The sequence below is a fragment of the Cavia porcellus genome, unplaced genomic scaffold (genome assembly GCF_034190915.1).
Source record: "Cavia porcellus strain 051 isolate PalLab524CR breed Dunkin Hartley unplaced genomic scaffold, mCavPor4.1 scaffold_6, whole genome shotgun sequence".
Taxonomy (NCBI): Eukaryota; Metazoa; Chordata; class Mammalia; order Rodentia; family Caviidae; genus Cavia; species Cavia porcellus.
The window spans coordinates 30,960,742-30,976,355 of record NW_026947489.1 but is presented as its reverse complement, the minus strand read 5'-3'; the positions used below and the strand labels follow the sequence as shown (position 1 = coordinate 30,976,355).

The 15,614-nt window shown below is 38.8% G+C and overlaps 1 long non-coding RNA gene across 1 annotated transcript in view; it reads right to left on the bottom strand.

Annotated features, from left to right (window-relative positions):
• LOC106028832 (uncharacterized) overlaps positions 1–15,614 on the bottom strand; it is a 164,451-nt gene that overhangs the window by 133,101 nt on the left and 15,736 nt on the right. The window contains exon 2 of the long non-coding RNA XR_010048017.1: positions 6,064–6,409. This is a non-coding gene — a long non-coding RNA (uncharacterized LOC106028832). The remainder of the gene's footprint in view (positions 1–6,063; positions 6,410–15,614) is intronic.

The following is a 15,614-nucleotide window of genomic DNA, read 5'->3' as shown; positions in this document are numbered from 1 at the left end:
TGTTTTAAGGGCAATAACTTGATCTAAAAACCCCAGGAGTGGGACCTGAATAGGGAATGGTGCAGAGGTTAGATCAAGGGGCTCTAGCTTTTCCGTATTGCTCCCAGCACTCCATATGACTAAAAACCCTATCCTATTTTCATTATGATTTCTTCTTTCTTATTCCCAAGTGTCACTTTAAAAAAAGATGACCTAAATTGCTCTGTTCTGACCTGTTTTGTTATGTCCTCTTTTATTTTAATCTTTTTTTTATTAAAAAAATTTATTTTCAAGTTAAAAAAAAAAGATGACCAAAGTAAGCACTGAAACAATTATTAGGTTGTTTGGCTGTAATGTATCCAGTGCCCCTGACTTTTAACATTTTTCTATGCCAGCTCCAATTTGAATAAATCTGATAAATTCTGCAGTGAGCTCAGAGATGTGGAGCTTTGTCCCTTCTTTCTCTTTTGTCCTCTGTACTTCCATTAAGATCCCCATTATGCAAATAGGAAAACATCTATCTCTGGTTTCCTACAACTTTCTGCATAACCAGATCTGCACAGATGTGGGAGACAGGCCATGGGGTGAGTTCACATAAACAAACACTCTAAAGAGAAGATGTAAACCTCCCTATCTTTAATCCTACAGCCAGGACTTGCTTACCTGCACTAGGAAAAGCCCATCACCTTGTCAGGGGGGTTTCCAGAGCAAGGCACAGGAAAACGAACTCCAGTATATGCCAATAAAGAGTGCTCCCGTCTTGGATAATAACTTGTAAAAACCAAAGTAGCGCTAACTTTATAAAAAATAAGGTATTCTTATTAATGTGTTTTCATTCCATTTTTTTCAACAGACAAGGGTTTACGTCCTTCAAAAATAGAAGTATACATTAACACTTTTTGGAATATTGAATTCATATAACCTGAAAATATCTTCTTTCTTTTCACTTCCCTTTGTTAAGAATTCATGAAAGAAAGAAAGAAGGCTAGAAGGAAGGAAGAAAGGAAGGAAGGAAGGAAGGAAGGAAGAAAGAAAGGGAGGGAGGGAGGGAAGGAGGGAGGGAGGGAGGAAGAGCTGTTTGAATACGGGGTGACAGTCCAGATTGTAAGCTTCTGGGCTAGAAGGTGAACTGTGATTTCATAATGATTTGCTCAAAGTCCACAAGAATTGTATTAGACCAACCTACAAGCTTCTTAAAAGTGCTCCAATTTCTAAACAGACTTAGGAGAAAAACAACCTGTATTATCAGCTCCTTCTTCCCTGCATTGTTCATCTCATTTCAAAAACCTATTAGCTTAGACTCAAGTTAGAAATAGCAGAAAGCCCTAAATTACAGTGTCTTTAAAAGTACAAAGGTTAATGTATGCATCATTGTAAAAGAACCAGGACCGTCTGGTTCTTCACAACCAGAGATCCAGGTCTCTCTTGCTTTCTTACTGTACTTCCAAGGCCCTAACCTTACGATCCAAAATGGCATCTGGTCCACTCCAGGCAGCAGGCGGAGAAAAGCATGAAGAAGAGGCAGAGACAGGCTGCACCTCGAGCTCGCTCTTAAGAAGTTTATTAGGAATTTCCAGCTCTTATTTCTGTTGGTAACGAGTAAACAAAACTTTGCAGCATATCTAAACCTATATTCTAAGACATGAGATTGCCATTCTGGAGATCAGAGGCCCAGTGAAAAGTCAGAGTTTTTAACACTGTGAAAGAAAAGAAGGGATCATTAGGGAGTTTCTAGCTGCTCTTTTCCATGTTACAGACCAAATCACAAAGAATTTTGTATTAGGAGATTTAAAAGATGAGGCTGGCTGAAATGCAGGCAGTGGATCAGAGGGACAGGTGACTGATTGTGTGCTGAATAATAAAAGTGAGACTAAAAGTCAAAGCAGATGTGAGAGCAGAACATGAGTGAAGGGAAGAAGCTAATGTCATCTTTGAGAATTATTTAGCACCTACTAGGTAGTAAACCCTGAGTCTATAAAAATTGGAAGTGGATAGCAACGCAGAAAAGCACAAATCAGTGGAACAGAATAGAGCCCAGAGGTAGAACCAGACATACATATAAGGAAGAATAAACAATTCAAATTTTTGATGATGAAGTGCTATCCATTTGGATAAAGTCAGGTTTGGATCACTTCTGGTCTTTTCTTGGGTACTCTAAAAACAGAACCTGAAACAGGATTGAAGTGTCCATCTCTATTGGAAAGTACAACTCAAGGACATTAAGAGTCAAGGACAGAAGTGAGGTAAGGAAAGGTGGGAAGCTGATACAGGGTGGTGAGAGGGAGCTGGCTAGTGCTTCGTGAATAGTCAGCCGGGCACACAGTCAGACAGAGCTTCACGGACCCGCTCCGTAAGAGGCAGCCCACTGGACAACACACACAATGAGTTCCTTCTGTCTCCCCCTTTTCCCATGGGCTATTCACTCCATGAGGGTTATCTCTCTGTTTTTCTGAGCTATGTCCATGTCCAAGCCTGCAGAGCTAGAGCCACTGTTTGTGCTCTGTTCCTAATTTGGGCATAAAAGAGCAAAAGAGACAGGCTTCAAATGTGAGCATGGCAGGTGGCATAAACACCTTCATGCAGCCGAGGTGGCAGTAATGGCTGGGTCTGAGACACACCAGGCTGACAGAATCTGGGCCACTCTGAAGCTACATTCCCTCCATACCCAACTGATACTCAAATGCTAGATAGATTAAATGCATAAATGTTAAACCATAATGGCCGAATGAAAATGATAGTATGTTTTAAAATATAGTTTTGAAAAGGAAAAGACTTTTCTAAGTGTGACTCAATTTCAGAAACACTAAAAAGAAAAAACTGGTAGATTTGTCTAAAACTTCTTCCTGAGAAGACGTATGCACATGTGCAAAAGCAAAATAACAAATGCACAATGTAAGAGAAAATATTTGCAACACACCAGACAGATAAAACATAAATATCAATAAGCTCCAAAGAGCTTCCACAAGTCAATAAGGAATATTATGTGTGGGGAAATAATTTGCTTTAAAATCAGAAAACTAGCTCAACATCACAAAAATCTAACCATCCAGTCTAAATAGATCCACCAGATAATCCCTTTTGCAGTGCCCAAAACCTTAAGGGAAATTCAGGTGGAAGAATCAGAAAAAAGCAAAGAGAAATATTATAAATATTCCAGTGGATTTGATTACTTTACAACATGAGACCAAAACTTCCAAAGTTCCACCAAATGAACTGAGAACTTAATTTTCACTCTTTTATTTTTGCAGCCTTAACATAAGCTAAAAATCTCAGAAATTTCAGTTTATTCCAGGAAACCAGAGCTTCTTTGAGGATTTCTATAACAAACTCCATCCAGACTTAATTTTCTTTTATAGTAAAAGCCATTTTGTCTGGGCACCCTGAATTTAGAAAATTCTGTCACATTATTTAAATTGCTTCCCTTGAAAAGAAAAAAAAAATCTCTATTTCTTTGAACATAGAGAGCACTAAGTTATAAGAAAAATAACATCTTACATTTATTTGTACTTTATCAAAGCATTTTCATATCTATTATTTCATATGATCTTCAAAAGTTCATTAGGAGAGTAAGATTGGCTTTCTTTATATCCATTCAAAACAATGGGTTCTTAAAGTACAGATCAGATAAAGAATAGATCTAATGTCCAACATTCAATTACTGGCAGATTCAGAACTCAATTCTAAGTGGTCACTAATTTGCCATTTTAAGCGTTTTGCTTCAGACTTCATGGTTTCTACTAAGTAGTGTGTAAAGAGCATGATTCAACAAGTGGAAAAATGGGTTGTTGTCAAAATACATATTTTGAGGAATTCATAATCAAGTTTGATTGGCAATTTCAGAAAAAGACAAGTTGCTTGTATTTAACCTTCCCTTAGATAATAGTGGCTAACTGGTCAAAACGGTTAAAGATTTTAGAATGCATCCCCAAAATAAAAGAGGCCTATCTTTTCTATTTAATCTTATAAAATGAGCCAGGAAATGCATTCTTGATAATAGTTTCCATAGTCATTTTCCCTTCATCCTAGGAGCTGGGGAAAGAGAACAAAGGAAGAACTTCCCTCCTTCTAGGACACAATTACTCCCATCTCCTATTGAGAAATCCAGCTTCAGATCATAAATATCTGTCATCTGATGTGTATTGAGCAACTGGGGTGTGCAAGGTCTTCTGCCAAGCTCCCGGCACCAGACATTCTTCATTCTCTTGGTGTGATTCGAAATGCATCTAAGCTAGACGTGCTTGTCTTCCAATTTTGGCCATGACTGATAAAAGGAAAATAAATGGAAAAGCCAGCAATGTGAAAAGAATTTAGCACTTCTGAAAGTTTGGATTAGATTTTTTTGAGGCAAAACGTCAAAATCTCAAGTCAAATTTACTTTATCTACTTCATCTATGTTTTATTTTATTTATACCCAATAATTTCAAGTTCTACTTACATTTTCAGTCACTACAATAGGAATTCAAAAAAGTCATGGATTTGTGTGACTTCAACAAATGATTTAATGACTAAATGAAACCTGTGCTAGGATATTCCTTCTGAACTCGCTTGAACTTTGAGTGAAAAGCAGGCTCATTTGCTAGTACACTGTCATAGTATACTCTATGTCATGTTACTTTTTGTAAGTTTGGGGCTCTTGCCCCAGAAAAATTCTCCATCTGAAGGAAGAGAGACATTCACTGAGTTGAAGCAAGTCTGATATTTTCTTCACCTGTGATTTGTTAGAAATACGTGATTGTTCTTTTACATGAAGGGCTTACAATTTGTCTTTAGCTTTTTCAATTGGTGTAATTTGAGACCAAGCACAGGTTACATTTCTAATCAAAGGAAATTCTAAAAAATTTGAGCAAAATAATAGAAATCCATTGGAAGAATACAAGCTAGATTGGAAAATTAAAGGGAAAATGGGAGAAATACAGATTAGAAAGAATGGAAAGTAGGTAAGTCGAGGGATCCAGGTAGCAGAACCAATGCACAGCACCTCAGGGTACATCTGCTTGTGGACAGTCTGCCACAGTAGTCATTCTCCTTTCAGAGGAGAATGAGGCCCAATTGGCCTCCTCAGTGAGCACAAAGGAGAAAAGCAGCATGCAAGGATGATGCTGATGACAGCTCAAAGGAAAAGTTAACAGAGCAGAGACCCAGCTGTTTACCTGAACATATACTAATGGATAACAGAAGGCAGGTGAAGCTTGTGTTACTTTAATTGCCTATTCCCATGTCTGAGTGAATAGAAGCAGGCTGATCCAGGTGGTTGAGGCTCCTCTGCTCATGAGAAGCAGGAGCCGCTGGTTCCTCATAGACTAAAACAACTCTGTGTCCGTCTTTCATCTTCATCCAATGCTACATCAGGGAACCAACTAGCAGGACTAGATCCCTACAGGTGGCACCATCCATGGGGAAAGATCAGTATGGGTGTCATATGGGCAGGGCCCTAGAACCAGCAGCATGGGCCAGTTCAGTGCAATGTTCAATATTGGAAATTCATAGAGAAAAGCCAAGTATGATACCATGGCAGAGTCACACCAGAAGTACACACAATGAAAATGCATATTGCAGAGTAGGTGAATGTTTCTAGCATACTGGAGAACAGACCCAAAAAACAGTTTGTTGAGAAAAATTTGTAAATTAGTATTACGTCTAGGAAATGTCCCCTCCACTACAAAACACAAGAGTTCTAAAATGTGAAGGTAAAGCACCCTGTATAAACAGCTAGAGTCTCTGTTTTAGGAATGGAAATAGAAACAGGTGTATATATTTTCCTACATGGGCTTTCCCTGGCTTTTAGTGTCCTTGGTCTTTTCAAAATAGAGGAAGTCTCTGCTTTGCACAACAGCCTGGGGCCATAAATGTGACTCTGTGCATCCACATTGTGCAAAGTCATCAGAATCGTCAATGAAGAAAACTACTGTTACTCTCCTCAGTCCTAAAAATTTTTTAAACTTTCTAGCTGTTGGCTATAAATAAACAAAAAAATAATAAAGCTAGTATTCATTCAGGGAGAAAACTTAAAATTTAGAAACATCAAGAATTAAAATGTTTTATTTGTTTGTTGAAAAACTTAAGAGTAGGCTAAACAAGGGTTACCTTTCTTTTTCTCAGAGTGCAACCATGGGGAGAGCATCTTTTCTATGCCTTGGCCAATTCTCCTTCTAAATTTCAGTCCATTCCCAACATATTTTCCTTTGTGCTTTCAGTATTGTGAAACAGCTCTAAGAATTCCTCTAGCACAGTGTTTTCTTCTTTTCACTGGCGTCATCTCCGCTGGGATAGTTTCATCCTTTTCGTCACAACTACGTTCCTCCTTTACGTCGTAAGTTCATCTTCAGAAAGTTCCCTGGCTGCATTCAAGTTCCACTTCCGGGTTTATCAAATGCTATTTTTGTTGCATTTTTGTCTTTGCGTGCCAATTCCCTTTTTCAATGATCCGTTTCTGCAGAATGTCGCAAGAACGCATTATTAGTGACAAAGAGGCTACATAGTTGATCACAGAGTGTATCTGCTACTTGCATAGTGATTCATGAGCTGATGAGACAGCATCAGTTCTTCGTGGTTAACATGCTATGGTCACTAAAGTTTGAACCAGTTGTCAGGGAACAGTATTATTTGAGAAAGCAGAAGTAACTGAACCCAGTGGTATTAGAACCGTACAAAGCAGAGACCACCTGTATCATGAAATATTCTCCTGACAACTTTTTAATGCATCATGAAATTTCTTAAGAGTTGTTTTTTGTTCCTTTTGGGGTAATTCTTGCATGGAAAATCAAATATCGCATCCTATCAGTATTTTCTTGTAATAAAGAGAGGGGATTATATTTGATTACTGAATTGGAATTACCCAATAAATCTTATTTTGACTCTGTCAGATAAGTGAGATTCTGGTATATCAGTTTATTTTATCTGCAATGCAACAAGAAACCTTTTGCCTAGATCAGTAAGGCTGAAAATGGTAAAACACTACATATCCTTCAAGACCCAACTCAAATGCCTCTACCTGTATAATCCTTTCTTAACTCCACCAGACAACATTAGTCACATACTTCTGAGAATAAAGCTTTCTTCTTGTTCATCTTTAAATATAGCACAGTGCCTACTCCACATTGGATGCATAAATGTTTCTTGAATAATGGTAAATAGTTTATCTCAAAATCAAGTTTCCTTTTTGTTTTTAAGAGATAAAAAGAGCCTTCCTAATATGGGATTCTAACTAGCAGAAAGACCCAATAGGGGTAGCCAGAAAATTCAGCTACATGTCCTAACTTTCACAGACCAGTGTCCCAAAACCTCATTCTTCATTCTGGACCACATCTTGTGTGTGATGGTCCGGGTGCATTGATGGAACCCTTCACACCAAGGTGAGTAAAAACTACTTTTCATCTGCCTATGGGCTATGCCTGCTCATACAGGCCTTGACCTTAAGAGCTCTCTGAATTCATCATGGGTAACAAAGAAAGCTATGCAAAATCATACCAGCCATGTGGTTCACACAGATCTCAGGAAAATGCCTCTTGAATTGAATCAAACATCTGTCTCACTCCCCTTAAAAAGTACAAAATGTACTTTATGAACTAATAAAGTTTCATAGTCCTTGTACATTTCCTAACAGATCTCCCTTCCAGAACTCTCACTTATTAGAAACTCATCTCTGAATGAACTATCAGTTTCTCTCCACTACAAAGAATAAAATGGAATATATCTCAGCAGAGCACAAAACAACACATGTATCATGACACATCCACACAACGCCTTTCTTTTTCAAAAACACACATTCACATAAATCAGAAACAAATGCAAGGAAATATCTGGCTCAAGTTATACAAAATGCATTCATTTAAATTAATTATTTTATCTATAAATCCCATAAACATTTAATAGACTTTATCTGATGAAAATGATATTGTTTCTGAGAGAGAAAGAAGGGTCTTAATTTAAGGACAATGGGACATAGAACAAAATTAGCTCCCCTGAACTTGAATGTTTGCTACCAGACTATGCCAGATCTTAAAGGATGTCTGTCACCAGACAAGAAGGCTCCCCAGCCTCAAGAGATGTGTGTGTGTGTGTGTGTGTGTGAACCTGCATGCAGGTACATGTATGAATAAGCAGGAAAAAATAGACACTTCCACATGGAGACTACAACTTCAACAAATTTGTAAAGATGATGGGACATGACATGTTCAAGTCACCAAACCCAAGTGTGACTTGACTAAGGAGTGGTAGTATTGAGAGCTGGGTAATGATGAGTAGTATTGCAAAGATCTTCAAATGTCTCACTTCAAGAACCATATCTAGATTTGATTATATAGACAAATGGGATCTTTGTTCCTGGGTTTTAAAAGTAAATCTTGCTTTGCATTTGAAAGAGCACTATTCCACAGCAAAAGAACATGTGTTTGGAAGGAGAGGGTTGTTTCTTGGTTTTTGCTTTTGCTTTTGTTTTTGGTTTTTTTTTTTTTTTTTTTTTTTTTTTTTTTTTTTTTTGGTTTTGCTCATGCTGAGTGCCCATGGTTTAGTTTGGTAGGGGCTTTTTTTTTCTTTTCTAGATGAATATGGTTCTGGTCTTCCTCCACTAGCCCTACTCACACCCAAACCACTTGGCTCACAAATGCAAGCCAGAATGACAACTTGACAGAAAAGCAGAAATATGTCAATGAAGGCAACAATTGATGCCTTTCTTCCTGTGGTTCAAGAACTCAAGGCTTCTTGGAAACTATTTCACGCTTCCTGCTTGCTTGGTAATCAATACAATTGAATGTGGAATTCGATATATCTTCTAATTGTCTTAGATGACTGGGGCTGTCATAACACAATAAAGTAGGTAGTTTATAAACAACAAAAATTTATCTCTTCAAATTCTAGAGTCTAGGAAATCCCAGATCTAGGCACCAGCAGGTGCCTTTGGTGTATGACTATTTTCTGATTCGTATATGCTTCCTTTGGATCTGTCTTCATATGAGGATGAATCAAAGATTTCTTTTATAAGCATACTAACTTCCTGTAATGAAAATTCTACCTCGTGACCTAATGATCTCTTGAGGGTCTCACCTCACATTACAGTAGGAATTAGATTTCAACATATGAATTATGGGGAAAAATAAACATTTAGTCCATACCACCAACCATCAATACCAAGCATGAAATCATTTTGCTTGAATTTTTTGTTTGTTTTCAAGTCAATTTCTTTCACTGATAATGGTACCAATGATAACATTGGCAAGCACACTTCTAAGTCATGAATTATTGCTACCCTCATCTCAATCTTTTCAAAACCAAAAGGCAGTTTCTTGATAACTATAAACTAGTGTCTGTGAATAATTCTTGCAATTCTTACGATGATAAGTGCAGACAGAAACACTACCACATAGAATGGGGTCAGGGGAAACAACCATAATAACCTTTTCACGTTTCATCTTCTTAAGGACCTAAGCAGCATGTCACCACTCCAAGATTCACACTGTTTTTCTGGAGGTGCCACCCACCTTTATTTTGATTGCATATAAGAAAAGGAGAACTCTCCTGTGAATGTAGCTGACCCTGACTTGCTCCTGATGAGCACAGCCGAGGATGACTTTCAGGTGAATGGGGAGAGGGGGGTAATTTGGTTTCATCTCTCATCCTCACAACAACTGTATGTCCCAGAATAAGAAATGGAGGCTTAGAGAAGAAGGGGAACGAGAACACAGCCTAACCAGAAGCTTACCACTAAGATACTCTATTCTCTCCACCATAACATGTTTATTCCTTGTCTGAATTTTGAAAGCAAAAATGCTTAAAATCTGCTGCTGTAAAGCCTGGTGGCCTCCACAGAGTTGGCTTCTCTTGAGACATAGCCTTTACTCACTGAACTGCCAGCAGAGAAGAAAAACTCAGAGAACAGTCAAAGCTTTGGAAATGTCTCAGTAGCTTTTCAGATCTCTTGGACAGGCACCATAAGCCCTGTTCTGCATTGTTCTTGCCCAGAGAGGACACTGCCAGAATACTTTCCCCAACTTCATTCTGAAGACCAATTTGTCCATTTCAACACAACTGCTGTTTCCCAAAACTTATTCTATTTCTGGTTTTCTGAGTCAAACCCTTGGGCTTCTACATCCTGAAAATGGTCATGTTCTTTCTACTGCTTGTCTGCACCAAAGACAAAAGCCAGTGAAATATGTAGTAGCAAGTGGAATGTCCTTTAGTGACCCTGATTGCCTCTTCTTGGCTCTGTAATAAGCTCAGTTTCAGTCAGGAGCTACCTTCTTTTCTCTTCTTTCTTTCATAGGCTTTATTCACTAAAAGTAAGTCATTGTGCCAGCTATCACTAAAGGGGAGGTTAAAAACACCAATGCCCTGCCCTAACTGGATAGCGCTACAGACCACAGGAGTCAAGGGAAAGCTTTTCAGAGGCTTTCCATCCAAATTCCTCACCCTATGGAAGAAGACTCCCAAAGTCACATGGTAGAAAATCAGGTTTCCTGAGCTCATTTTTCATATCCATAAACATGTGTTTGTTTCTCTTTATACTGGGACAGATGTGGGGATAAAAGTTAGATGGTATGGTGGTTTAGAAAAAAAATGACCATAAAATCTTCAGTATTTGTCACTTCAAAAGGTGACATTTACTTCCCCTCCCTTGCATAAGGGTTAACATGGTGTGTGTAGGTATGCATGTGAGTGAGTGTGTGTGTGTGTGTGTGTGTGTGTGTGTGTGTGTGTCCTGTGACTTGGACAGTTCACCTACTTGCTTCTCCTTTCATCCATCTCTTTTCCTCATCAAACCCCAATCAACTCAAGTCACATAAAAACCAAGCAAACAAAATTGTTCCCTGTTAATATTAAACAGCCGTGCCCTGTTTTTCCTATTGGACCGTGAGTGTACGTATCAACTCCCATGTAGGCGCCAAGAGCTGGAGCTACTCAGTTCACCTCTTCTATAGCTGCCCATCATGGTCCAGAGAAACTTTTCACTAAATAACATCAGGCTCATCAACTACACAAAATCTCATGATGCCTTTGGAATTCCTCCCCACTTCTGGAGGAGCGAGCACCGTTGGTGCTGTGTCCCTCCTGCCAGTATTTCATGGGGGAAAAAATCATCTTCACTTAACTGCCAAAATGGCCTTTCACTTTTAATCTTTTCCAAATACCTTTTTCAATTAAACTGCAAACCAAAAACATTCCTTCCTGGATTAGGTAACCAAATGTGAATGTATGAACCCATCAAACATTGGAGACCACACACACTCACACACTCACACACAACCTGTTGGATGGGACCTCTGCAACTATGCTTTTCAGCTGGGCCAAGGACCATGTGACAAATGTGATCTCACAGTTGGAGACTCACTCTCCATCTCTGGGATCCCATAGAAGCAGCTGCTAGAGGTGTCCGAGAGCCTGGAAAAATTTTAGGGCCACAGAGCCCCCCTACTCTCTGCTCCAAAGCTGATCTTCAGAGACAAGCCTCTCCTCTGGGCTCTCTTGGGAAAGCAGGAGAAATAAGACTCAAACTGAAAAAGAAATGGCACTGTGGGGGAGAAACTAGGATCATTAATCCAGGAAAAATGATGCTAGGAAATTACTCCAGGGATATTTGAGGACATTTGACCCAGTCTGAGTCATTGTCTTAATTAGTACTGTAAGACAATACTGCATGGGCAGAACTCTAAATTCACCCCTCATCTCCTTCCTGGGCCCCAGATCTCTCCATATGCTGATCCCCAGGCAGACCCTCTCTGTGCATTTCTACCCTCTCAGGAAGGGTCGAGGTGTTGATCTGCACAGAAACTGAGTGAAAAGGGTGCATCTTTAATGGCTGACAACGCTTCAAATCCTAAATGAAAGACTGGCCAAAGGTGCAGTTCCCTGCATCAGACAAGCATCAGGCCCCACATTTGGCCCAGAAAGCCCACCTGGACTCCAAACTCCACCTTCCCACTCCTGTTCCTGGGAGGTGACCCACAGCACAGCAGCCAGGTGCCACCCTTCCCCTATTCATGGTCATACACAATGCACATGGCACAGTCCAGAAGGTCACCAGCCACCTCCTCAGTGAACAAATGAGGCTTACACTAGAGCAAGGATTTCTAACCTGCTACTCCAGTCTTCATGGGATCCATGGAAGGAGTCATGGGATCCATGTCAATTTGGATGAGAAAAAATAAATCTATACCTTTGTGTCCCACTAACATTCTAACAGAAATGCAACATTTTTCCTCCCATTTTGAATATGGGCAGTATATCCTAGTATTATTATTAGTACCTATGATTTTATTACCAATAAAACTATATTATTTTAAGGATCACTTTATGCTTGCAAATAGAAATCACAGAATGTTATGCTTGTATGTCCTTATTTTGAACTTAAAATAGTTACTAGATCAGCTGGGAGAATTTATCACTTAATACACTTAAATATATTACTGTGTTACATATTTTATTTCTATAACTATATTACAATAAAATTACTCTCCTTTGTAATCCTACATATATTGCTTTACATTTTCAAAAAATATTTTTCTAAAAAGAGTGCCATAGATTTCTCCAATTATCAGAATCCACAGCCGTCCATCCAAAACTATTAAGAATTTTTCATTTATATGAAAATATAAATGTAATATATATGAATTTATTTTTCTACCTTCAGCATGGGGCTACTTAATCTCTACTGGTAGGATCAAACCTAGCCAGCCCCTCAGTTCAAACATTCTAAAGGAAAATGAGAAGTTCAAGAGTTCACCAGTTTACCCAAGTTCCATTTTGGCCTTGAATTATGAATTTCCCATAAACCAGATTGCTGCTGGTCCCAGAGTTCCTCTGTGACTCAGACCTGACTTTGTACCTTACCATTCATCCCCTACTCTGAAGAACATTAAAGCCCTCCTGAAAGTTTAGTCCAAGTTTCTTGCTCTAAGAACTGGAATCTATTATATCGACCTTGTTTTCATCTGTAAAAATCTCTAATGCTGAATGGCTTCCAGGAGACAGATTCTGAGACATTACACATTGAATTAAAAACAACCACAGTCTCCTTCCATGCAAAATCCCAGCCTTCTTTACATTGGGAAGAATCTTCTGGGAGACCACACTCACAAGAGCAGTCCAGTCCCAGGCTCCCAGAGGAATACTGTGAAGTAAAAGATCTAAGCAGAACTGCAGGATCTGATGAACTTCTTCTCACACTCCTGTTCCTGGAAGATGACCCACAGCACAACAGCCAGGTGCTACCCTTCCCCTATTCAAGATCATACACAATGGTACAATCCAGAAGGTCACCAGCAACCTCCTCAGTGAACAAATAAGGCTTACACTAGAGCAAGTATTTCTAACTTGCTACTCCAATTGTCATGGGATACAGTCAAGTCCCAGGCTCTCAGAGGAACGGATATTATGAAGTCAAAGATCTAAGGAGAAATGCAGAATCTAATGAACTGCTATGACTTCCTCTCATATAATATTTGAGAGATTAATGTAATTCCTGGAAGGCAAGACCAAAAGGAGCTATAAAATGACCTCATAGCTCCTTAAAACAAAAATATGTCTCTGAATAATCAAAGATGAGAAAATCACAAAATCGACTGTAAACATGTCAAAGAAGAAGGATAAATAACTTAGGGAGAGATAAACAACTTGGAATTTAACAAAGGGCTTATCCATCAAAGAAAAGGCCTTGCTTTCCATCTATGAAATTTTTCTCCTATGGAATCAATTCAGAGAATCTTATCTAAGAGAAGACTCATATTCTTTCTCATAGCATTTTATTAAATCTTCACAGATTACAGAGGAAATATGGGAGCTGGATGAAGTCACAGGAAGAAGATGTAAGCACAATGTTCCTGTCTAAACATGTTCAAGTCGCAAAGAAAACTTCTCAGAGCTTAAGTGCTCTCTGATATTCTCTCCAGAAAACACGATATTGCCAGATTAACTTTGTTGAGTTCATGAGAAAGATATGGTTTGATTTTATTTAATTCACCTTTTAAAAAATTCATATTTGGCTTCAAGGGAAGTGCCTGCTAAAGTCTTTCCTGTAGATTCCAAGGCTTAAAACCATGCAAACAAACAAGCCTGGATCCTGCAGACTTTTGCTGTTCATTTCCATGGGCATCATGGATTGAGAATTCCATGAGCATTCCAGACACTTTGGGTTTGCATGAAGTTTGTCTGAGCTCCCAATTCTTTAGCTCTATTCCTACAAAGAAACCATTTCCAAATTCATCTTTAAATAATATGTTTTTTTAAGAATTAGTGAAAAAGTGTTCAGACTCCACAGAGCAATTAACTTTCTCCACAGATTTCTATCCTTCCCACGTACTCACATGAAAAATAAATTATGTTCCCAGAGACTGTCAGAATATGTGGACCTCAGCATCAGCAACCAGCATATTTTATTAATTCCTAAGTGATCTCAGTGTAAATGTGCAACCAAGTTTGAGCTAGATAAAGAAGCCATCAAGATTTTGGGAAACTTTTTCAATCACATTGAGGTTATTCCCAAACTTTAGTGCTCCCAAGAGCAACACCCCAAAATGATCTCCCCTGGTTCCATATTGCCAGAGACTGAAATGTCCCCAAATCTAGATAACTTGACTGCTCCCCGAGCCATGCATTTTAGGTGAAGCTTGAGTTGCCTAGAGGGGCTGGAGAAAAGGAGACACATCTACTAGGTAGTAATGGAAAGATACCTTAAGGACTTGGTATTTAACTTCCACATCTATCCTGGGACAGTGACCAGGACTCAGCAGTCACATTGTAATATCTTTTTCCCTGTTCAAAGTAAACTTTAGTTTCTTTGTAGGCAAGATATGCACAAACAATCCTTATGTATAGGATAGAAGCAATACCTTTACTCTGGTGCCAATCCCTCTAAGAAAAGTCCTACCTTAAGACCTATAGCCACTTAGCACCAAGGTAACAAAATGAACTAAAGGAAAGCATTCCAAGGAAGATGCATCTTGAATTTGCAAGGCTTTCAAATCACTTCCACTATTAAAAAGTAATCAGAGATAACCAAGATTCCTTTCCCTTAATGAGCTGAAAATAACTCTTGAAGTAGTTTTTTAAGGACGAAAGATGAAGCATTAATGTGCATAAAATGCTGAGTAGTGTCTGGAGCAAAGTTGCACAGCCAGTTAGAGCACTAGATGAGTGAAGAAAAGGTCCTAATCTCATTTCATTTTGTTTTGACACCATAAGCTATGTCCTGATTTCCACTTAGCGAAGACCAATCTGGCTCAGTGCATGAAAAAGGAGCCCACCTCTCCCACCAGGGCATTTCACCATAGCAGAATTTCCAACAGAGAGATGCCCAACCCTCTGAAGTTAGAGTTAAATCACAGGAGATACTGGCTAATGACCCAAAACAAAAAGAAATGGCCATGTAGACAAATTCTTATATTTTAAAATAATATACAAATAGTAGGGTAAGGGTAGAGGGCCATGGTTTGGAAAAGGAAGTAGAGGAAAGGAAAATTAAGTATTTGGCCACGACTACCAGTTTGCACATAGCTATCCTTCTCATTTCACAGTGGAAAAATGCTCTTCTGATGTAACTAATTCCCTTTCTAATGAACTAGACCTTTCTTTTGTCTTTCCCAGGGAACCCTTTATCAATCATCTTCTCTCATAGTTTAACTTCTCCCTCATAGTACCTTCTCAGT